Source organism: Arachis hypogaea, chromosome 17, assembly GCF_003086295.3.
Source record: "Arachis hypogaea cultivar Tifrunner chromosome 17, arahy.Tifrunner.gnm2.J5K5, whole genome shotgun sequence".
NCBI lineage: Eukaryota > Viridiplantae > Streptophyta > Magnoliopsida > Fabales > Fabaceae > Arachis > Arachis hypogaea.
The window spans coordinates 48,967,948-48,973,559 of record NC_092052.1 but is presented as its reverse complement, the minus strand read 5'-3'; positions in this window follow the sequence as shown (position 1 = coordinate 48,973,559).

Below are 5,612 nucleotides of genomic sequence, written 5' to 3'. Positions count from 1 at the left end.
TCTTGATGGACCTTTGAGATGAATCTCTCCATCTCCCTTGACTCAGAGGTGGAAACAATTGCCTTCCCTTTCCTCTTTCTAGAGGTTTCTCTGGCCTTAGGTGCCATTAATGGTTATGGAAAAAATTAAAAAGCAAAGCTTTTTCCACACTAAACTTAAAATGTTTGCTCGTCCTCGAGCAAAAAAAGAAAGAAAGGAGGAAAAGAAGAAGAAATGGAGGAGATGGAGGAGTGTGTTGGGTTCGGCTAAGGGGGTAATAAATGTGTATGATGTGTGAAATGAAGGTGGTAAGGAGGGGTATTTATAGGGTAAGAGAGAGAGAGAATTCGGTTATGAAGGGGTGGGTTTGGGAGGGAAATGGTTTGAATTTGAATGGTGAGGTAGGTGGGGTTTTATGATGGATGGATGTGAGTGGTGAAGAGAGTATGGAGAAGAAGGTAGGATTTGATAGTGAAGGGTATTTGGGGAAGAGGTATTGATTGGATTGGTCAAGGGTATTTGGGGAAGAGGTATTGATTGGGTTGGTCAAGGGTATTTGGGGAAGAGTGTTATAGAAAGGTGTGAAGAGGAGAGAAGAAGAGGTGGGGTAGGTGGGGATTCTGTGGGGTTTACAGATCCTGAGGTGTCAAGGAATTCTGCTCCCTGCACCATTCTGGTGTTTAAACGCCCTCTGTGTGCCAATTCTGGCATTTAACGCCAGCTCTGCTACCTTTCCTGGCGCTAAATGCCAGTCTGCTACCCCTTTCTAGTGTTTAACGCTGGCTAGACACCCTTTTCTGGCGTTAAACGCCAGTCTGCCTGCCAATTCTGGTGTTTAACGCCCAGAATGCTGCCAGACTGGGCGTTAAACACCCATTCTGCTATCCTTACTGGCGTTTAAATGCCAGTAAGTCTGTCCTCTAGGGTGTGCTGTTTTTAATGTTATTTTTTATTTTGCTTTTATTCTGTAGTTGTTTTTGTGACTTCACATGATCATCAACCTAAAGAAAACATAAAATGACAATGGAAAATAAAGAAATATAATTAAATAAAGTTGGGTTGCCTCCCATTAAGCGCTTCTTTAATGTCAATATCTTGACAGTGAGCTCTTAGAGAGCTTCACAGAGACTCAGAGCTTAATGGTGGCCTCCCAACACCAAACTTAAAAGTTGAGTGTGGGGGCTCTGTTTGACTCTATATTGAGAGAAGCTTTCCATGCTTCCTCTCCATGGTTACAGATGGAGATCCTTGAGCCTTAAACACAAGGTAGTCCTCATTCAATTGAAGGACTAACTCTCTTCTGTCCACATCAATCATAGCTTTTGTTGTGGCTAGGAAGAGTCTTCTAAGGATGATGGATTCATCCTCTTCCTTCCCAGTGTCTAGGATTATAAAATCAGCAGGGATGTACATGCCTTCAACCTTCACTAAGACATCCTCTACAAGTCCATAAGCCTGTTTCCTTGTTTTATCTGCCAATTCTAATGAGAATCTTGCAGATTGTACCTCAAAGATCCCTAGTTTCTCCATTACAGAGAGTGGCATGAGGTTTATTCCTGACCCCAGGTCACACAGAGCCTTCTCAAAGGTCATGGTGCCTATAGTACAAGGTATCAAGAATTTTCCGAGATCCGGTTTCTTCTGAGGTAATTTTAGTTGAGCCCAAGCATTCAGTTCATTGATGAGTAATGGATGTTCATCCTCCCAAGTCTCATTACCAAATAACTTGGTATTCAGCTTTATGATTGCTCCTAGATATTGAGCAACTTGCTCTTCAACAATATCTTCATCCTCTTCAAAGGAAGAATACTCATCAGAGCTCATGAATGGCAATAGTAAGTTCAGTGGAATCTCTATGGTCTCTATATGAGCCTCAGATTCCTTTGGTTCCTCATTAGGGAACTCCTTGGTGGCCATTGGACGTCCATTGAGGTCTTCCTCATTGGAAATCACTGCCTTTCCCTCCTCTACAGGCTCGTCCATGTTGGACATGTTGATGGCCTTGCACTCTCTTTTTGGATTCTCTTCTGTATTGCTTGGGAGAGTACTTGGAGGGAGTTCAGTAACTCTTTTACTCAGCTGACCCACTTGTGCCTCCAAATTTCTAATGGAGGACCTTGTTTCAGTCATGAAACTATGAGTGGTCTTAGATAGATCAGAGAATATGGTTGCTAAGTCAGAGAGGCTCTGCTTAGAATTCTCTGTCTGTTGCTGAGAAGATGATGGAAAAGGTTTGCTATTGCCAAACCTATTTCTTCCACCATTATTATTATTGAAGCCTTGTTGAGGCTTCTGTTGATCCTTCCATGAGAGATTAGGATGATTCCTTCATGAAGGATTGTAAGTGTTTCCATAGGATTCTCCCATATAATTCACTTCTTCCATTCCAGAATTTTCAGGGTCATAAGCTTCTCCTTCAGAGGAGGCTTCTTTAGTATTGCCGGATACAGCTTGCATTCTAGTCAGACTCTGAGAAATCATATTGACTTGTTGAGTTAATATTTTATTCTGAGCCAATATGGCATTCAGAGTATCAATCTCAAGAACTCCTTTCTTCTGAGTCATCCCATTATTCACAGGATTTCTTTCAGAAGTGTACATGAACTGGTTATTTGCAATAATTTTAATGAGTTCCTGGGCTTCTTTAGGCATCTTCTTCAGATGAAGAGATCCATCAGCAGAGTGGTCCAATGACATCTTGGACAATTCAGACAGACCATCATAGAATATACATAAGGCGCTCCATTCTGAAAGCATGTCAGAAAGACACCTACTGATCAATTGCTTGTATCTTTTCCAAGCTTCATAGAGGGATTCACCTTCCTTCTGTCTGAAGGTTTGGACTTCCACTCTAAGCTTACTCAACTTTTGAGGTGGAAAGAACTTGGCCAAGAAAGCATTGACAAGCTTTCCAAGAGTTTAGGCTTTCTTTAGGTTGTGAGTCCAACCATGTCCTAGCTCTGTCTCTTACAGCAAAGGGGAAAAGCATAAGTCTGTAGACCTCGGGATTAACCCCATTGGTCTTAACAGTGTCACAGATTTGCAAAAATTCAGCTAAGAACTGATGAGGATCTTCCAATGGAAGTCCATGAAACTTGCAATTCTGCTACATTAGAGAAACTAATTGAGACTTAAGATCAAAGTTGTTTGCCCTAATTGCAGGGATTGAGATGCTTCTTCCATAGAAGTCAGAAGAGGTGCAGTAAAGTCACCAAGCATCTTCCTTGCATCTCCACCATTGTTATTGGGTTCAGCCATGTCTTCTTCTTTTTCGAAAATTTCTGTAAGGTCTTCTCCAGAGAGTTGTGCTTTAGCTTTCCTTAGCTTCCTCTTCAGAGTCCTTTCAGGTTCAAGATCAGCTTCAACAAGAATATCTTTATCCTTGTTCCTGCTCATATAAAAAAGAAGAAAACAAAAAATAAGAGGAATCCTCTATGTCACAGTATAGAGATTCCTTTATGTGAGTAGAAGAATAGAAGAATGAGGTAGAGAGAGAATAATAAAAATTCGAACACAAAGAGAGGGAGGGGGTTCGAATTTTAAGAAGAGAAGTGTTAGTAAATAAATAAAATAAAAAGAAAGAGATGAGAGGGAGAAGAAATTTGAATATTAGTTTAAAAGAAAAGGAAAATATTTTTATTTTTATTTTAATTAAAAGTTAGAATTCGAATTTATTAAAAGAAATAAAATAAATTAGAATTTAAAAAAATTAGTTAAAAAAAGATTTTTGAAAAAGATGTTAGTTATTTTCGAAAATTAGAGAGAGAAATAGTTAGGTAGTTTTGAAAAAGATAATAAATAGTAAGCTTTTAAAATCAAACAAAAAAATCAAGTGGTTAATTGAAAAAGATTTGAAAATCAATTTTGAAAAGATAAGGACTTAGAAAAGATTTTGAAATTGAATTTTGAAAAAGATATGATTGAAATTTATTTTGAAAAAGAAATTTAAAAGATTTGATTTTTGAAATTAAAGTTGATGACTTGACTAACAAGAAACTAAAAAGATATGATTCTAAAATTTAAAGATTGAACCTTTCTTAATAGACAAGCAACAACTTTAAATTTTTGACTTAAAACATTAAATGTTAGCAATTATTTCCAAAATATGAAACAAAAATAAAAAAAAGATTTTGAAAATCACTTTTAAAATTTTCGAAAATATATAAAAATTAAAAAGATTTGATTTTTGAAAAAGATTTGAAAAGATAAAATTTTTAAATTGAAATTTTGACTTGACTAATAAGAAACAACTAAATTTTAAAATTTTTTGACTAAATCAACTGAAAATTTCGAATTTTATGAGTGAGATAAGGGTAAGATATTATTTTTTATTTTTGAATTTTTAATGAGGAGAGAGAAAAACAACAAAATGACACATGACATAAAAATTTAAGATCAAAACTAATAATGCATGCAAGGACACTTTGAATGCCAAGATGAACACCAAGAACACTTTGAAGATCATGATGAACATCAAGAACATATTTTTAAAAATTTTTAAGAAAACAAAGACATGCAAGACACCAAACTTAAAAAAAATTTTAAACCTTAGACACTAATAATTCAAAAAAACATATGAAAAATAAGAAAAGACACAACAAGAAAATATAAAGATCAAACAAAGAAAATCATCAAGAAAAACTTGAAGATCATGAAGAACACATGCATGAATTTTTCGAAAATTTTTCAAGAAAATTAAAAGAATGCAATTGACACCAAACTTAAAATTTGATACAAGACTCAAACAAGAAACATAAAATTTTTGGTTTTTATGATTTTATTAAATTTTTTTTGTATTTTTCGAAAATTATGTTTGGAAAAAGAAAATAAAGAAATTCAAAATTTTTAATAAGAATTCCAGGATTCATGTAATGTTAGTCTAAAGCTCCAGTCCAAAAGAATTAGACATGGCCAATGGCCAGCCAAGCTTTAGCATAGAATTATAATTGAGAATCCCAAAGCTGATGCAATGTTATTCTAAAGCTTCGGTCCAATAGAGTTAGACATGGCCAGATGACCAGCCAAGCTTTAGCATAACAAATACATACAACAATCCAATGAACATGATAAGTTAAAGCTCCGGTCCAAAAGATTAGACATGGCTTAATAGCCAGCCAAGCTTTAACATACCATCATGAAGCTCGAAGATGGAATTCATTTTTAAAAATTTTGATGAATTTTCGAAAATTAACCATTTTATTAATTTTTTATGAAAATAATAAATAAAAAGCTTAAACATAAAATAAAATTACCCAATCTAAGCAACAAGATGAACCGTCAGTTGTCCAAATTCGAACAATCCCCGGCAACGGCGCCAAAAACTTGGTGCACGAAATTGTGATTCACACTTTTCACAACTCCGGTGCAACTAACCAGCAAGTGCACTGGGTCGTCCAAGTAATAAACCTTACATGAGTAAGGGTCGATCCCACGGAGATTGTCGGCTTGAAGCAAGCTATGGTCATCCTTGTAAATCTCAGTCAGGCGGATTCAAAATGTTATGAGATTTTAATAATTAAAAGATAAATAAAACATAAAATAAAATAAAGTTACTTATGTAATTCATTAGTGAGAATTTCAAATAAGCGTCTGGATATGCTTTGTTACTTCTGAACCTCTGCTTTCCTATTGCC